The sequence below is a fragment of the Lissotriton helveticus genome, chromosome 8 (assembly GCF_964261635.1).
Source record: "Lissotriton helveticus chromosome 8, aLisHel1.1, whole genome shotgun sequence".
Lineage (NCBI taxonomy): Eukaryota > Metazoa > Chordata > Amphibia > Caudata > Salamandridae > Lissotriton > Lissotriton helveticus.
The window spans coordinates 1374885218-1374905776 of record NC_136069.1 but is presented as its reverse complement, the minus strand read 5'-3'; positions in this window follow the sequence as shown (position 1 = coordinate 1374905776).

Below are 20559 nucleotides of genomic sequence, written 5' to 3'. Positions count from 1 at the left end.
ATTTTCTGTACTAGTTATGATACATTCAACAGTGGCAAGTTGTTGGACTTATCATTGTCCATCTTCTAAGTCTTTGAATTACATTTTTAGCTTCTTCTGAGCAAATCTTATATTTAAACAACATATTCCCATGTTAGCCTCTGGACCTAATAATCTACAATGGTGAACATCTGAAATGGCAGTAATTTCCTCACCAGAGCCTATAAAACATTCTTTATAATGTCTGTGTTTATAGCTACATGGCACCCCATCCTTGGAGCACCTAGGAGAGACCTTGGGGGTGAATTATATGTTCAAAAAAGGTAGATTACCTCTTTGGAAGCACCTTTAGTTCCAAAGTTGAGTTTGCAAATAATTTACTTTTAAAGGCAGTCTGCACAGCAGGGCTGCCTTTAAAACTGACAGCAGGCAACACAGTAGTGTACATCCCAGTGCAGGATAGTTACTAGGCCTCTAAAATCCCCTGCCTATTATATATTAAGGATGTATAGATAGTTTGAATCCCCCATGTCCTATTATATACTATGTACTTACTGGGTCTGTCATTGCCAATTGTATTTATACCTAATTACCATATACCTTTATCATCAGAGCACTGGCCCTGGGCCTGAATAGCAGAGCTGAGGGAACAGTCAGAGTCAGTTACCACTAGCATCAGTCAAAGAAATGGGACTGAACAGTGAAAAAGGATGACTTTCTCACAAAGGGCTAAAGTGAGATTTACTATGCAATGCAAAGCCGCCTGGATTGGCTCTGTGTGGCTTAGTAAATCCGAAGTAATGAAAGGTAGCACAAATTGCTGCCTTGTGTTGCTCTGTGTTGGGAATGCATTCCACGGGGGAGCATGGGCATTTGCATGCATTCACCCATGGATTCTGATGCAAACCCAGATTTACTAAAGATAGTAATGCTGGGATCACACTCAAATGGCACACCTTCCCAACAGAGGTATAACAAGGAGAAATATCTTCATTTCTCCCCATTAGTTCCTCTTTCTACCTATACTATATTCTGCAGCACACAGTGAAAGAGGAACATGCATCTAAGGATTGTTTTTCTGCAGGAAGGTGCCCCTTCCTCAACATGAACAACCCTGCTGTAGAGACTATACAAATACATATTACAAGGGAACCTATGCTTGAGAATAGGTCCCTGCCTCAACAGTCCAATATACAAAAAGAAACATAGGTAGAGATTTTTTCTTGTTCAAGTAGCCAAACTATGGAATTCACTATCCCAACATATAAGACCCACTGACAACTATTTTAACTGCTGGAGCTTACTCAGTTACATTGCGCCACAAGAGAAATGTGCATATCAGACAATATCATAATTGCTGCTTCTATCTCAATATAGGTACATATATAGAAGAGTTTGTGCCAGTTACAAAACCCCTTAAAGATTTTGTAGCGAGGCCTTCACTACAACCCTCCCATCCCCCAAAGGATTGTAGTGAGGCGCTCTTGGACTCACTTTGGACTTCCTTTTAGTTTTACATTTTACATGTTTTTAGCTGATTTAGTTTCAGACATTTATTTCCAAGATATTATTCTAGGAAGGCTTTATACATGCTGCCTTTGTTTTTAGAAAGCCTTTCCTGCTACACTGTCTCTACATTTCGCTCAAGGCTGAGAACAAAAAGAGATATCCTAGTGTTTGTGTTGCCCGCTCGTAGACAGCTTCTAACCTCTAGATACATTATTACATCGAAGCTGTACCACTTATATAGTAGTTTTATTATATAAAAAGTGCACTGTCCCTTAACGGTCTGAGGGGCACTCCAGCCACCAACTGACTTGGAACCAATGCTTTGTTCGACATGCAGCTCTGCTAACGCTGATCTTCCATCCTGATCCTTGAGAGAGGGGTTGCCAATTCAACTTCAGACCAAGTCATTCAGGTTATGGGGTCTCAGGCAAACCTAAGAGATCAGGCAGATTGTTCACTCACTATACTCTCAGAGTATGTGTAGTGATTGGTAGCGATATATAGATTTTAGATTGTCAGGGTTGGAGTGTTTACTCTTTTCACATGTTTATAATGTTGGTTACATTGCTTGGTTTTATCTTTCTAATGAGCTAAGTCTTTCTATGCAAGACTACGATTGTTTCAATAAATGTACTGAAAACTTAATTCACATTTGTCTTTGTGTTTACCATGGGCATGCATAACTAAACAACAAAAGGGGTAAGATCTGTTTCCACGATTCCCTTGAGGATCAAAGGGTCATGTACAAGGTTGCCAAGATCACCTGCCACCCCAGGAAGGTTAGGGATTTGGGTGAGGCATAAGTGTGGGCCAAAAATCCATTCCGCTTGCGGAATTTGCGGATTTTTGGCAATTTCGCGATCCGCGAATCTCGCGAAATAGCCAAAAAATCCGCAAATCTGCTCGCGGGCAGATTTTTTTTTCCGCACAGGAAGCACCTACAGTTAAGGCAGGTGCTCGAGTTGAAGCTAACTTTGTAACCATTTTAGAATGCCGCCGGCAAACTGCCAGAGTTGAAGTTGCAACTTCAACTCTGGCAGCTTGCCGGCGCCATTCTAAAATGGTTACAAAGTTAGCTTCAACTCGGGCACCTGCCTTAACTCTGTAAGTGCTTCCTGTGGGCCAAAAATTAAACCTCAACAGGAAGCACTTACAGATATAAATAAAGCAGGTGCCCGAGTTGAAGCTCAAATTCAGTAACGTTTTAATCAGCCCAAAATATTAGTGAGCACGGTCGAGGCTGGGCAAGTGTGCTTTAACCCCATATCTGCCATCCAAAATTAGCTGTAATACTTGAGTGTGGTCTTTGCATCCATGAGTTTCTCAAGCGCAACCCCCTTGTAGTTCCTGTGACCAGGAGGCTGCTTTCTCCTCATCTGCTGCCCTGCTTGCTCTCTGACCCTTTATACACAAGAGGCATGTTGACACGCATAGAAGCCCCGCACCACACACTAGCGGTATCAAACGTCTTCCCGCCCTTTCCCAACTATGATGGACAGCTCACTCAGGGACCTCGGCGCCTTTTGGTGCGGTGGCAAAGTTACAGGCACACATGGTCAGTGGAGACAAATCTTCTGGCCCTTTACGCAGCTGCAGAGTAGGAAAAGCACTATATATTTACCCAACGAGGTAGCACTTACTGATTAGCCAGTAGAGTATTCCAGTTGAGTAGATTGCAAATCGCAAAAAAATCCGCAAGTTCGTGGGAAAATCCACGAATTCGCAGATTTTGTTTTCGATTTCGTGCGAATTTTGCGGACCGCAGATCCACAAAATTCGCCTATACTTAGTGAGGCACTGTGTGCCAACTAGGTATTGTGCCAACAGTCTGTGATGGGGTAGATGGACTCAGTCCCTGGACTCTGACGTCGTATTGTCCTGATATGCAAGCTTCTCTTCAGGGGTACTATATAACAATGTCATGGAAAAAATGCCTACATATCCACAAGAGACCATGATAAATATTACTGCTTTTGTGCACATATTGGTAGTTAATATAGAGCGGTTTTCTCAATCCAAAACAACCTTACCAAGCATCATGAGCATACTTGTATGCCTAATTTAACTTACATTTTTATTTCAAAAAGCAAATCCTCCTTTGACTATCTTTCCCATCCCTCCTCATTCAGACTCAGCCCAGTCTTTTATATCTACCATGACCTTCCAAAAACAAACGAGCACACACCACCTCTACATACAAAAAACAACTTCACCTTTTAAATCTACTCTCATTATTTTATCCCTACTCTAAACTCAACTAAACACAGAAAACACAGAAAAAAAACAAGAAAACGAACCTGGCACAACTACTCAACAGAGGAAAAAAAAACATTGACAATCCTACTAACTATTAACCTTTTATCCTGGGCTCCAGAGGATTGTGCTACTCGCAGCAAAGCAATTCAACGTCAGGGTAGTAAGCGCTCTATAAATGCAGTTTACAATTTACAATTTCAACTTATATTCTCTTGACACTTACCGTGAAAAGAGGATACAACAGGGGGCAACAGCTGTGGCTGGCATCCCAGATACAATCCAGCATGATCACTCAAAGAGGTGTGCACTTGTTTGTGACAACTGATGAAATGTGACTGTTGTTGCCTGGGTGGGGCTTCCACCCCCCTCACCCAATAAACCGATCTCTTGAACAGCACATGATCATGTTGATCATGTTGAGTTTTTAAACAAATTTGGATGACCCTAACCTTAAGGCACCTGTGGTAAAGAAAACAAATGCACACTTGAGTGCCACAGTCAAATCGCACTATCTAGGACCCATCATGGTCAATTTTGTTTGAGTTTTGCTTAAGATGATCTTCCCAGCCACCATTACCAACAGTTGAGGAGACTGCCTGGACCAGGACAGAGGGAGTTCACTAAGGACATGATTTATATTTTGGCAGATGGTTTACTCTGTCACAACAGTGACACACATTCGGTCCACCTAAATATAAATTCCATAAGATATTATGGGAATTATCTTTCGGCTGACACAATATCCGTCACCGTTATGATAGAGTAACCAGTCAACCGAAATCTACAGCAGACCATAAATATAGGACAAGCACTGTCCCCACCCCTTAACTTCGCCCTTCAGAGGATTCCTCCAGCCCTCCACAGCTGATAAACTATTGCTTCATCTTCATGTCAATAGCAGCTTCAATGGAAGGGCCCTTCAGCCCATCCTTGCTTTTCTCCTGACTTGGGACACTTATGCTGCTCAACAGGTTTCTGTAGGTCTTCTTACTTTTACAACTGCCTGTGCCTTATCTTCTAGTCATCCAGGGGTTCAGCCCCTTGCAAGTTGACTATGTGCAACAACCAACGTCCAGAGTGCCCACTTCTTTAGCACATCACAGCAAGTCCATTCACAGCAACAGTTTATTTAATAATGTAATTAATAAATAGACTGATACATGAACTACAAAATCTAATCAGTCGAATTGGAGATATGCAATTTAAGTGTTTTTAAGTAAATATATCACCTAAAAGCAGAAAAGAAGCTACTGGAGCTCATCTGGTCGAGTAAAAGTAAGAAATTCAGGCCGACTGTCATTGAGCGCAGGCCAGATATAGGGATCAGGTTAGTTCTGCTGGCATTGTTACCTTCTCAAAATATGGCACAAAGAGTACAGGGTGGTGTGGGCTGTCGTCGCTGAAGCCCAAAGAAACAGTCAGGCATTGCAGATGGTTGTTGCTGGGGTTTCACTTTGGCGGTTACCAAGGGCTGTTGTTGCTGTAGCACAAAAGTGCAGATTTCGCATTGTCGGTCCTCAATGGCGGTCACTGTAGTCCAAAGAGAGGATTTCACCATAGATTTGCATTGGCAGTGATTTTGGGTGGCAGAGTCTCAGAGTTAAAGGGCTCTATTGCAAACAGCTAAAACTTCAGAATTTTGTCTTTACTTCTTGGAAGGCGCTCAGACGGATGCCAGTCAAGCATCTAGGACTGGGCAGCATGCACCTCTTGTGGATCAGGAATTCACTGCAGCGGAGGGCAGCATGGCCCGGACAAGTAAAGTTGCAGGTCCAGGCATGTCCAATTGAAGCAGGTTAGCTGGGCAGTTGCAGGGAGACATCTGGAGTATATTATGCCCCTGTAGCTCAAAGAGGAGTCGGTCAGCCAACTGACCCTTGGAGTCACTCAGGTTAGTCTGGGATGAAGGTAAGCAGGTCTACTATTCCGTCTCAGATAGCAAAGCAGTCCTCAAGCATTAGGGCAGTCCTTTGGCAGCAGAACATTCCTTTTTCTGCAATGTCCACAGGTCCAAGAGAGTTTTACATAGTGGCTGTGGATGTCCGATATTTATACCTGGTGCCAGCCTTTGTATGTGTTTGGGTTCCCTATCCTACTCCAGCATATGGTCAGGAATATTCTTCTTATCCCCTGTTAAGGTTTCAAGATGTCTAGGCGGGCACAAGGCTGGTTTTAGGTCCTTGATTTGTGCTGGAAACAAGTTCTTTGAAGTACAAGTTTGGAAGGGCACAGTTCCAAACCCAGCCATCCTACCAGGATTCCCCATCCTGCCCACACACAATCTCCTTTGCGTCACTGCCTGGGAGGAATACATAAACAGCAGAGCCATTCACAGTTATTGGACTCAGGACAATAGCAGAATGCACAAAAGTTTCAGAAAAGAAATTGGCAATTTTCTAAAAGAGGCATTTTCAGAATTCTGACTTAAAATCTGACTTCACCATTAAAGAGGATTTTACATTACCATTCATTTTAATGTCAACAATATATTCCTATCTGCTCCTAATGCACAATTATTACTTATTAAATGTAAAAGGTAAACCAATGGTATTCATTCGGAGTGATAGGCCTTACAATAATGAAAAAATGCCTTTAGGGTTTTTCCACTACCAGAACTTGTAAAACATAAATACACATTCCCTACTTTGTAAATATAGTGCCCCCTCCCCTGTGAGGCTTTAGTCCCTACTTTAGGGGGCTGACAAAAATGTTATTTTGGCATGCTGAAATGGCAGTTTAAAATTGCACTACAGGCTGTAATAGCAGATCTGAGACATATTTTAAAAGGCTACTTTAGTGGGTTGCACAATGAGCGCTGCAGCACATTTATAGCACTTAATATACAGGCCCTGCATACATGTACTACCATTCACTTGGGACTTACACGTCAATTAAATGTGACAATTAGGTGTAGGCCAAATTTACAATGTTTGAAAAAGAGAGCACAAGCACTTTAGGTCTTTTTTAGCAGTGGTAAAGTACACAGAGTACTAAAGCCAGCAAAAACAGATTCAGCAACCAGGATGGGTGAAGGCATTAGGTTTGAGGAATACTATGCCACGTGTACCAAGTCTCACATGCTGCAATGCTAGAATCAGCTGAAGTGAAGGGCGATATGAAAATGGCCTGGGCAATTCCATATTTACTCGCCATCGAATTCCTCTCAGCCTCGTCCATAGATCCCTGGATAAATGAAGCACAAGTCCTTATCTTCTCTCATAACCTTAGGATAGGAAAACGGTTAGGAGAACCAGAGGAGGGATACAGAGAATGCAGGTTATTTAAACGACGTGTAGTTGAGAACACTGTTTCATGCTAACATCTATATTTATCTATATAATTAGGATCCTCATATTTTCACGTGTGTATTCCAAAAATTCGTTTTGCTACAGATAATATGCAAGAGCTACCTAACCGTAATCATTACAAGATGGCCAACATTGAATCACTAGAGACGGCAACGTTTCAACGTCCATTTACACCACCGTAAATTATTGATGCATAATGCAGGTTATTTAAACAACATGTAGTTGAGAAGAACGGTTTCATGCTCTTTGTGCCGGACGGCTTTTCTTACTATCAAGGTGAGAACTTAGAATTAATAATTACCAAGGCCAGTCACTAGTTTGTGGCGAAGAATTGCCACTCTGACCGCAATACTAATAATCTCTTGCTAATAAGTAAATTGCTAAACTGACGTTTGTTGTAGTCAGGTTTGTGCAACTTTAATGCAGTTTTAAACCAACTCTTCTTACATCAATATGTGCGCAAATGTAAGAGAAAAACAAATGCATTTTGTCTTATTGAACAATACTTTATTGTGGGTTTCTCCTTTATGTTTTTAGATAATAATCATTGTTAGAATGGGCTAATTTTCAGACCGTGTCAATTACTTGTCTGGTGTCCGAAAACTCCTATAAAGACGGAATGACAATTAGCAGCACTATCTGCGCCAACCTGGGCAAAATACTCGAAAATATTGGAGCGAGCTACAAGAGACTGCATTTCCCAGAATGCCATGGGCGAACCTTGCCTGAGAGGTCAGCGGTGTGCTCCCACATCCTGTTGTGTATTTAACCCGTTGCGTGCTGCCGTCGGCTGTTGGCCAACAGCAGCACTACCTCGCTAGTGCTGCCGTCGGCCAACGGCTGATGCGGCCCCGCCCACCTTTTAGAACGCCCACACTGCGCCAAAATAACAGCCGCAGTTAAGGCGTTAAAGTACTCCTGTGAGTCATTGAGCTGACGAGCTCGTGGATGAAGCACCTGTGCGCCAGTGAGAGGTACCGGACTGATATAATGTTTGGCAGCCTACTCAGCAAACCCCAAAATACAAGACTGTATTCTCTACTGATGACAGTTAATAAACCAGAAACATGTGTCTAGAGATCAGCACTATCTGAGCCAACCTTGGCAAAATACTCAGAAATATTGGAGCGAGCTACAAGAGACTGCATTTCCCAGAATGCCAAGGGCGAACCTTACCTGAGAGGTCAGTGGTATGCTCCCACATCCTGTTGTCTATTTAAAGTACTCCTGTGAGTCATTGAGCTGACAAGCTCGTGGATGAAGCACCTGCACGCCAGTGAGAGGTATCAAACCTGATATAATGTTTCGCAGCCTTCTCAGCAAACCCCAAAATACAAGACTGTATTCTCTACGGATGACTGTTAATAAACCAGAAACACCTGTCTGGAGATCAGCAATATCTGCACCAACCTTGGCGAAATACTCGAAAATATTGGAGCGAGCTACAAGAGACTGCATTTCCCAGAATGCCAGGGGCGAACCTTGCCTGAGAGGTCAGCGGTGTGCTCCCACATCCTGTTGTCTATTTAAAGTACTCACGTTAGTCATTGAGCTGACGAGCTCCTGGATGAAGCACCTGCGCGCCAGCGAGAGGTACCGGGCCTGATATAATGTTTGGCAGCCTACTCAGCAAACCCCAAAATACAAGACTGTATTCTCTACTGATGACAGTTAATAAACCAGAAACACGTGTCTAGAGATCAGCACTATCTGCGCCAACCTTGGCGAAATACTCAAAAATATTGGAGCGAGCTACAAGAGACTGCATTTCCCAGAATACCAGGAGCGACCCTTGCCTGAGAGGTCAGCGCTGGGCTTCCACATCCTGTTGTCTAGAAAAGTATTGGATGTTTACGAATAATATGACCAGAATGGCAATAATGTTCATTACCTTTTTGGTGCGACCATAACCTCATAGCTGCTATGGAACGTCCAGCTCCAGTGCTGGACGTTCCATTGCGCAGGTGCAGTTCGAACGTTCAACGGCCGACGGCTGCACTACGGAGGTAGTGGTGCCGTCGGCCGCTGAACGTGTGCAGCACTTACGGGGTTATATGTGAGCTGATCACTCAGGGGAAGGAAGAATTTAGCTATCCATTTTTACATTCTGTTATACCAGAGCCATAGGCAATTAAGTATCACTAAGCGATGTACCTCCGGTTTTTAGGTCTCGCCTACGTAGCGTACATGCGCTGCATAGGAAAAAGACCTTTTGTAATCGACACAGCTTTGCAGGCAAAAACGTGCATGTGTTGCATTGCCTTGAATGGCAACGCTGCACGTTTGGGGATTCCCTTGTGGGAGCGAGCTTTCAAACCATCTGCTAATTGCTAACAGATGGTTCCTGCTCTAAACATGATCTCAAGAGAGACCGCTGAATGGTCCGATAAATGTTCAGGAACATGCAAGACTTTCCTGATGTTTTTACTGATAGTTGAGTCTACCAGGAAAAAATCTCTCCTGAAACGACGGCCATGTTCTTTATTGAGGAAGGGGAAATTTCCTCCTTCTGTCCCATCCCTAAAGCTCATAGTTCTCCAAATTCCTACAATACCTGTGTCAGCTATCAGTTGTTTCAAGGCCCCCCTCATATTAGGGGTTGATATCCCTGCCCTCTTGGAGGTTGTGTCTTGCACTGGATCCAGACAAATATTAAAGTCTCCCCTAATATGAGAGGGACACCTATATCTACTAAATGCAAAAAAAGAGTAGGTAATGGTGCGGGGTCGTCTAGGTTATGGCCATAATATCCCACAAAAGCCAACCAAACATCAAATATTTTTGCCTTAACTATTACCCATCTGCCCCATGGATCAACAACACTGTCCCCCAGTATGGCTTGAAATGTTTTTTTTTTTTTTAAAAAGGACAACCCCTTTCACCGTATAGGACTGAGAAGTGTATACGCAATGCTCAATCCATTGCTGACCCTTTAGGATCTCAGGCCTTTCTTCCTTGGCTAAGTGTGATTCCTGAATGAAGAAGACGGCTATATCTTTAATTCTCAAATACTCTACAATTTTCCTCCTTCTTGCAGGAAGTGGAACCCTGAGACCATTGACGTTCCATGATAGGATCTTTAAAAGCCTAGGCTTATCCAAATTTGTCATATATTGAACAATAAATTAGAAAATAAATGCCTAAAAGCCTAGTTCTTCCACTCAGACTAGGAGGCATACATAACTGAAAAGAGAATCCTGATCTAAAATTTGCAAAGGAGGACACATTTTCTTTTCTTTTTTTCCCACAGGCTCCCCACCCACTGCAAAATAACTTTATTTAAATTTCCTTGTGAGTTTCCCCCCCTTATTGATATCCCCCCACCCTGGGAAACCTTCCTGTAAACTAGGGGTGTACTGATGTTGTTTACCTCATATGAGCTCTCTCACTGTGCTGTAGCGGAAAGACTGAGGATTACACTTTTTGTGCCTTAATTGGGTCGATAAATATGGTGAATTTGCTTGGGTCCCTAAAATTAAACATTTTGTTGTTTCGCATCACCCTCAGTGAGGTGGGGAATCTTATATTTGCGGTAGCTCCCATCTCCCTCAATTCTTGGATGAATTTGCCCAATTCCCACTGCCTATCTTGAGGGGTGCAAAATATCTGATCTAATGTGAAAAGACCAGTCCTCTTTTTTTAAAGACTCCTGCTTTGAGGGCTCCTGCGAGAATTTTTTCATGAGGATCCTTCTGGTTTTTTGTTTCCTGGTCGCCTCATGCATGGATCCCTATGTACTCCTGGATATCCTTCTCTAAGCTACACCAATCAATTTTCATATTTAATTCTTTCAGGAGGTTTATCACGAAGCAACTTATGTCCCCCACTTCATGGCCCTCAGAAACATTTTCAATTCAAATGTTGTTTCTTTTGACATTATTCTCTAGAGATTCCACCTTATCTTTCAGATCCTTCTTACTGTTCTTCAGACTCTGTATCTCTCCCTTATTGGCATTCACTTTTTTAGAAAGGTCCTCTAATGAGACCTCCATGGCCTCAACTCTTTCCACCAAGTTGTTATTCTTAACCTCCAAGGCCTCCACGGAGCCCTGAAGTTTTTGTTGATTTAATTCAGAAATCACAAACTTCTCCCTAACCCCTGATAATAAGGTAGATAGAAGCTTCTCCAGTTCAGGACTATTGGCCTGTTTGGTAACCACGGTAGGTGATCCATCCTGAGCCTGCAAATGACTCTCCGAGGTCATGGGGCTGGAGCAGGGGCTAAGCTGCTCTGAGGACAGGACTCCTTCTGCCAGTGGATCAAACATGTTTTCAAATCGAAGGACGTCTCCCCCGCCTTAGTAGGACCTGGGCCCTCCATAGTTTTTGGAAACCACTGCTCTCAGCAAATTGTGGCAATGCCTTGGGCTTGAACTTTAAAATATGAGCGGAGTGATGGAGTTATTTTTATATTTTCTGTCTTCTTTTTCATAGGCCTGATGCTTGCTTTCTTTGGTATTTTCTCCACAGGAGTTTTTTTGACCAGGGGGGCTGGAAATGACTGCGGTGCCTGAGGAGGGGCTTGAGGTGTTTTACTGCTTACAACTTTTGGGGGAGGCTGAGGAGCTGAGGGGAAGACCATTTCCACTGGAGCACTCAAGGCAATATCCCCTCTTCCCCAAATGTCCTTCCTCCTCAGGGTGTACCTATTTACGCCACACAAAAAACCCTTCCCTAGTTTCTTTGTTACTGTAGAAAGTGGCCATCTTATGCTTAGACTGACCTTCTACCTCTGTACTAGCACTGGCATTCACATTCGCAGAAGCCCGCTCCCTTCTTCTTACCGGGGTATTCAGGGGGTTCTAGATGACATCCCCCCGCAGTGTCTTGCCAAATACTACAGCCCCTGTCCTGACCTGGAAACAAGCTACTCCCTCTTCCCGGAAAGCCAATCCTCGTGACAGCACGGCAGCGCGGCAGCCCCAGCTGAGCCGCGCTGTAGCCTCCGCCCACACTCCTCTCCATGGCCTCGTCTCCATCGCGTTTAATGCAGAGAGACAACCAACGAAGAAACCGGGACTCAAGAAAGCAACCTGGCCATCACACGAACTGCTGTCACTCTCCACTGGCCCTGCCACTGTACAACGCTGGACCCTGGCACAGGTACGTTAGAGAAGTAAGATCTTTCCGCCTAGCAGGCAAGAGAGCTCGCGACCCACACTAGCTGTTGGCTGCCATGTCCCCCCTTTCTTCAGTCCAACTGGGTTGGTATGGTACTCTTGTGGGTGAGATGGTCTATGTGGTGCACCATACACACAATATAATGTGGGTCGTTATTTTCAGTATGATGAGATGTGTCCAATTCCAGTTGACAGAACCATATGTGGGGTGGCACTGTAGTTTCAATAGCCTGTGTTGTTTCATTCTGGTAGTGGAGTTTAATCTAAAATTAATAAATTGATGTCCCAGAAATTAAATTGCTTGGCTTACATAACTAGAGACCTCTTCTTATTTTATGATTGACTTTAGAAACAGACATTATTTACAGTGTGCTTAGACCATCACACTGATATTCCCATTGAAGTCACTTGATTTTAGCCATTCCCCTATCCACCTCATTCGATACAATGTGCTTCAGGGCCGCCCTTTTACTTCCAGAGCTGTGGCTTACCCTCACAGTGAGCATGCACTCCATTGTGCACATACAACTCTTCCACTGATGAAAGGTAACGAGGGCCACTAGGACGTGTGGTGAAAGACTATCTTGTACAGGCTGCCTGAGAGATGAAAAATAAATCCTTTCCAGGCATCCTACTGTTTTTTTTACTTTTGCATTTCATTGCATTTAAAAATCAATTGCCTTTTACGAATCTGATGTTCTTCTTTCTACAGTATCCTACCTGTTCTAAAGGTCTTTGCTTTCAATGCTTCAAAACATAGAATTGTGAGGTTCTTCACCTCACTTGTCCACAGAATCAATATTCTATATATTCTATGCCCTTAGAACACTACCTGACCAATTCTTCTGTTCCATTGCACCAGGCCTCTACCCCTGCTTGGTAGTTATCACTACTCTATATGTTCCAGGTCATATACAACACTTTCCACAAGAATTCATCACCAGCGAATTTCAGGTATGTCATCGCAAAGAAGAGTGAAGCTTGACCTTTATTTAGCATACTGAGACCATCACAATGGAAACCATACTGTTGCAGATGATAAAGGCATTCATATGTTGTTTAGTATTCCTTCTGCATACCAGTAGATGAGTTGTTGATAAGGAACGTTGTCTGGGACCCATATATGTATTAAAAGTGTCATGCTCATGTTCCTATAGATCTAACAAAATGTACATCTTAGCTATCTGCCCAATTTCACCTGATAGCTCTGAAAGTGATGTGTAGTAGGGAGGGAGGGTAAAAAATGCAAGATTAAAGAGAAAGGACGAATGAGAATGCTGGGTGGAGAGGCCCCTCTCGTGTCCTGCTCTGCCATGGAGCGGAATGGTCAATAAAAAGATAAGAAACTGGAAAAGGAAGGAAAACCTAAACAAGTAAAGGGAAAACAAAAAAAGTGCAAAAAGGTCACAAAAACTCAAAACAAATAACAAAAATGAAAAATACACAAACCCAAAGACACACAGTGATATAATAAAGGAAAATAAGGGTGCATGAGTCAGATGGAGGTGGATTGTAAAGATAAAGGGTGGATTGAAAAACAGGCCCCAGCACCATGCCCAATGCACAGAACAGAAAACAAAATGGCCGCACCCATGCAAACTGCATGGTGCTGTTCGCTAGGAGTAGGCAGTGCGAGAATGAACATCGTGCTACTGAATGTCAAAAACATAGTGTGAATGGGTGCGTCAAGCAGCTCAGCCCACCCATGGAATTCCCTAAATCTTACAGAAACTTTGGGCCGCTCGGTGGAATTCCACGTAGCAGAACTCTGCGAGCTATGCCCAGGCCAAGTTGAGAGGCCTTTCCAAAATTGTAATTTTTAATATTATGTTTACCCAATACTCACCTATGTTGGAATGCCTACCATTAAAAACAACAATACAAAGTCCTATTCAGCAGTGCATATATAAATTATGCAACTAAGTTCTGACTTTATCATCTGCCATTTAACCAGCATTTAAACAATATTTGATCGTCTAAAATCGTTCTGTGAGAAAAAATGATTTTCTATTTTCCACTGGATTTTGTCAAAATGGTGTCCAACGCAGCCCAAATAGCAGGGTCATCACAATTCTGTCAAATCTTCATCAGGATAAGCAGACCTGATACATCTACAGTGAATGGATCCTTCACATTACATTTGAATTGATGCCATTCTGTGTTGTATGTTGTGATGGGATCTGCTGACTGTGAAAACCTCAACTGGGGAATATTTCTTGTACTACACACAAAAAAGTAGAAGCCCCTATAATTTTTCAAAATGTTAACTTGTGGACAAGCACAATGTAGCAAATCAGGAAGGCGCATCACACAGTTGAAGTGAAATAAAATGTGTTTAGTAATTTAAGGTTCAAGTTTGAATAATAAAATGGACAGATTCAAATCCTTCGATTGTGGTCTTGACTTTTCAGGTATGCAGGTGAACCCCATGTTATTATGTCAGAGGACAGAATTAATCTCTTTTTAGAAATGTTGTTTTGGTTGTAAAGTGCCACCACCACTTTCTGGTGAACTTTTACAGAAGCTACCCTTACAACATTAGGATTGAGAAATAAGTTGGGCAATATTGTACCAAGAGTTACTGACTTTTGTGATTCGCCCTGACAAGGATTGTGACCTGAGTGAGCTTCCACCTACCCTCTACCAATAACCCAATTTCTTTCAGAATATATTTTGGACAATAAGAAAAATAAATAGAAGCATTGTAAGCTGCACACAGATTTGAAGAGTAAAGAGTGCACATATTTGTAATAGTAGATGATGGTGGAAACAATAGTCCAACACCCTTATAATGAGGGATTTCTCCTACTACTCAGCCTATGCAGTGCGGGTGGTAAGAGTATTTTTGACTGAGAACAGGTTATGGGTGGTAGTGCAGGTGGGGCGGCTGTCTGTATAAAACCTTCTGGAAATGTTGGCCGTGAAGATTGACTTTGGCATTTTTTGCATATGCCTCTAACATCATCATAGTCAAGGCATTGTATCTTGCACTCTCTTCCCTATACATTCTTTGCTGTTTTAGTACATCTTTGTCATGTCCTGACAAAATTGTGTAACGTTATCCAAGGCACAGGTCTGCTTGTCCATCATCTGTCAGAGTCCTTTAAGTGAGTCTGCAATTCCACCCAGAGTAACACCACTGAACGAATACCCTACTGCACTTCATTGTGCTGGCTGTAAAATTCATCCCCCCAGTGGCCCACATGAGCCCATGCATACATGGCTATCTCAAACAACCAGCAGGTAGTTTCTATGGCTAATAGATATTGACTGGGGTCTGGCAATCCTTGGAGAGGAAGTAGGAGCAACACTGCTGCCCAAATGTGAAGTGGTCTTCAGTCTTATATGTGTTGGGAGAAAGTGCCGCCATCTTCATCCATAACTTTCTCATTGACTAGCTCCTGCTAATCACCCTCATCCTCCTCTTCTTCTTGAGCAGTGCTGGCAGCAGATCTTGTTGTCTGAAGTAGGAGCAGGTTCTATCCTGGGATTGCCCGCCATCATCTGCATGTAGATGGTTAAGCATAATTATCCGACTTAGTGTCCCCACTACCTGGAAGAAGAAGACAGATAAAGTACATCACATAACAGTTTCAGTTTTATTCCACAGCATATCATTTAGGAGATAGTATACAAATGATTTTAAAGAAATATTTTAAAAGGTTAGAAGAATTCAACATATGGTATGAATGATTCAACCATGGATGACATTTCAATTTTTTTAAATGCAAACTCACCAGCTCCAGCCACATAGAGTGTTCTTGCGCTTTCCTGGGAAGTCAGCTGCTGAACCAGTGGACTTGACGATCTAGTAGACCAAGACAGTCTTGAATGAACAGCTATAAATACAAGTTATAATTTCAATTTATTTTGTGTATTGTAATAAGTTACATCATGAACAAAAAACCAATGAAGTATTCTAACGTATTAGTGAAATATAAAATTACCATACCAGGATAGAGAACATTTGATTACACTTGAAAAATATTTTTAATGAGGGTCTAAATTATGCAATATGTAAGTAAAAACTTGTTAGCAAACTTACCTGCCTGACAGATGGTAAAGGGCCTAATTGCTGCTGGCAGTATGTCCCCTCATGTGCTTATTCATGTTCGTTCTAAAGGTTGTTCCCAAGGACTGTTGTCTAAATGAAGATGACATGGAAGATATATATATATATATACATATATATATATATATATATATATATATATATATATATATATATATATATATATATATATATATATATATATATATATATATATATATATATATATATATATATTTATTCAATCCTGGTTCATCAATATTCAAAAACAGGCACCCACTCCGTGGGTTTCAGCATCAAAGAAATATATTCACAAAAAGACCAGACGTGTTTCGGCGGACAAGTCCGCTTTGTTCACTACATCATATATATTTATATATGTATGCATATATTGGATTAAGTAATTTGAAATGTTAGAAGATGCTAAGACAAAGTTAAAAGAACTCCTTTTGTACAACAATCAATGCCCAGAACGAGGTGAAATTTCAAATAGTGTTCAAACCCTTCTATTGGCAAAAATGTTATATAATCAAAAGCTAAAAACGAGCATAACAAAACAGTTGAACAGCCGTCTACCATATTGACCTTTGAACAACAAGGATGTCAGACTAAACGTTTAACCAGCAAGAGGACTCTTGATATTAAAATTAAGGAATTAGTTCTTTAAAGCTATTTTAAAAGTTGCGATAAGGATCCCTCAAGAACTAAGGGGTCCATCACGATGGCCCGCCACCATTAGAGTATACGGGACTGACCGCCAGAGGTGCGGCGGTCCCGCCAAAGCAATTAGGATGCCACCGCCATGGTGGCAGTGGCATCCTACATATATTGCATTGCGGCGGGCGGTGCTGTAAGCAGCACCCACCATAATGCAATATGTGCATGTTGTGCATTGGCATGCACAACGTGACAGGCACTGCACGGTGCCTGCCACATTGTGTATGCCAATGTTGCGGGGTACCATGGGTACCCCCAAGTGCATTCCCCACCCCCCTGGGGACCCGCAACTGGCCCCCAAAGTAAACACTACATGCCTTTCCATGGCGGAGTCTCCGCCATTGAAAGGCATTAAACCGCCAACATCATAATATAGATGGCGGTGCCTGCAAGGCACCGCACCGTATTGCAGGCCTTTTCCGCCCAGAAGGCAATCGTGACTATTGCCTGCTGGCGAAAAGCGGCGGACGGTCTTTCCGTCTGCCGCGGTACCCCCCACCATGCTAATGTGGCAGAGGGTAAAAGGCCGTCCGGCGGGGTGTTTGTCGGGCAGATCACCACAGCCGGTAGGGCGGTGGTGATCCGCCAACCATGCTAATGGGCCCCTAATTGCTCCTTACTATAGTCAGGTTGAGCCCACGTAGATGACACTAAAGTTACCAGGTGAGGGATAAATGATGAAACATTCCACGCAATTTTTTGTGGGTGAGAGTCTTCATAAATAACGATTGATATTCATGAAGGAAAGATAATTCAGAGAGTCTTCTAGCACATTGGATTAGTTGAGGGTTCTCATTTTTATGTGTACATTAAATGTCTGGGGAAGACCCTCTCTAATGAATCTTCTTCCTCCTTCGTAGACAGAGGCTTACTTCAAAACCTAGAGGTGGTTGCTTTAGAACACCCATGAACCAATCCTGGAACACCCACTTTTAAGCAGAAAAGCACACAGTGCAACTTTACATTACTTTATGGAACCTTCTAATAAAAATCTAACTGTTCATTGTTTTTTTCTTACAACAGAAATGTTTCATCACAACAGGTAAAAAAGATTTTTTTTTATTTTGGTGAATTATCAGAAAAGTATGTTGCACCAATTGAATCTGGATTTTATCAGATAGTTTTACACTTCACACATGAAAACTTATTATGCTCACATTTTATATTAGCCTGTGATGTGTGGCATTTTAATGAGCTTTCATCAGTTCACTGTTGAGAGTAATTGGATAATGTTTCTAATGTACCGAAACTGCAGACTGAATCAACGTGTTAGGAGCATGATGGTTTTCTGCAGTATATTTTACTTTGGCAGCCTACCAGGTAACTGTCAACATCGTTTCTCGCCCATCGCTTTCAGATGGTGGGCTGCATTTTTGAGTCAATTGTATCCATTCTCAGAAAAGATTGCTGTGGCTTCATTAATGTTCTGTCTCCAATAAAACTTTTTTTTCTGCCTGCGCTAGTGTCAAGCTGAAATTTAATCATCAAAAAAGCATACTGCCAAGCCACTTATGGTAGTAAAGTTTTGCAATTTTTTCATTAATATTGCTACAGGATCCCAAGTGCAAAAAGGCACCGCCAGAAATATAATGCCATGCTGAAAAATCTGCAAAACACATACTGCGCTACATGTATACTCGTGTGCCTGTAGATAAAATCAACATACAGTTAATCTGAACTTTTACTTTGATGTAATTACATCTATTTGCTGTCCAAGTGTGTGTATTCTCCACATGGGGTTGTTACCTGATTTTTGATTATTGGCAGTAGTCACACAGAGCCTTGCTCATGTTGGTGCAAATATGTTATTCACCTATATCAAATCACTATTTCTCTGAAGAGGACTTTGTAATTGACTTTAGAGTGATCTTCAGAGTGATTGTTTGCACAAAAAAATCACAAAGGCTCAGAGTGCCCAAAGGCAATCTGAGACAAAAGTCTTTCTTTACGACTTTTGGTATTCACAGTGGTCATTTATGAGTTGTATCTTTACATCCACAGTCGAGCCAGAAACTCTGGCTCAAACTGTACGCCTTGGCTCGGGACGGAATCTCCACACCCAGGGTGGAATCTCCTTCTTGGGCTGGATGAAGTGTAATCAATGGGCTAGAATGCAAATTTTACAAAAAGGAACATTAGGAACATGAGATAAATGGTAGAGGAGGTCATGAAAATCAAATTGGGCAGGGCAAAAGTGGTGGCCAGACACTACAATGAATCCCAGAAAACTTTGCTCCTTTGCATCATGGTACATACAGTGCACAATGTGCGCTCCCCTCACTGTTTACTATAGTGTTACAATAAAGTTTGGTGTAACACTACAGTCAACACTGAGTGTGGTGTAACACTTCAAGGCACCTGAGTTTCACTTGCCCTGTACACATCGGAATGCTATGGGTCATTTTTTATTGTCTGCTATCCGCCATCAAGGGTTCCAGGGCCAGAAGGACATCAAAGGTGACAAGGAACATACTTGGTGTGTCTTTCTATGGCATTGGAATGAATCCATCAAGAACCCTCCATAGTTCATCCTAGTTGATGGCGCTTGGATCACTCATTGAATTTAGCCTAACCCATTCTGTCTGTGGTTCTAAATATGTATTCCAAATCAAGCAAGTCAGCATCCTGGGAAAGCACTAACATGCCATCCTTATCATTGCAGGCTTTCCACATGTTCTGTTTGGGTGCGGCTCAGGTCACAGTTTATCACAGTTAGAATTCTAGTTTTTCTTAAGGATGTCGGAGCTCTTAAATGACACGTGTTGTACATTACATAATGCAGCCTTATTACATATTGTCTCTATTTTAATCCTATGTTATACTCTCCACAAGTATTATTCTTTCCTGTGTTATTTGTTTCTCCTTAATCGAAATGTGTTACATGCTGGCTTATGTGATAGGTATCTTATTTATGCAGTTGACCTGTTGCTGACATGATGCCATACTGTCTATTTGAAAAATGAAAAATATTGATATTCAGTTTTAAACAAAAAAACTGTGCAGGCTTTCCTCAAGATAAAAAACAATTGCAAATCATCTGTCTCAGTCTGATAGCCAGTACCTTCTTGTCTGTTTCAATCGATGACATATGTATGTAGCTAGAAGTAGTGGTCTTCATCAAGTTTTGATAGTAGGATAAAGGTGGTCTTACAGGATTCTTGTCTGATCTTACCACTTTCTGTTACCTCTTTGAGTACTTTGCAGAGCAGGGTCACAACATCGGTACTGCTGATCTTGTAGAATTCAGACAGAATGTCATCTCCCCTGGAGCTTTGCAATATAGCAGAGACTTTATCATTAGATTGTTGTGCTCTAATTCATGTTTTTACCCTTGCTATTATGCAAAGTGTTAGCATTAATAGGCAAGACCAGCAGAGACATACAACAAATACATATACTAATTAATCAATATATGCATATTGAGTAAAAATCATAATACAGAATAATACATAATTTTGCAAACATATTAACTCTTCTCCTGAACCCTCATTAATACCAGACTGAGCTACCAGCTTATACTGAAATATGTAGAGAAATATCTCCATACAGCGGATTAAGTGCTAAGTGTGAATACATATACTTAATATCTAAAAACCTCATATCATAAAAAATCCGCAAC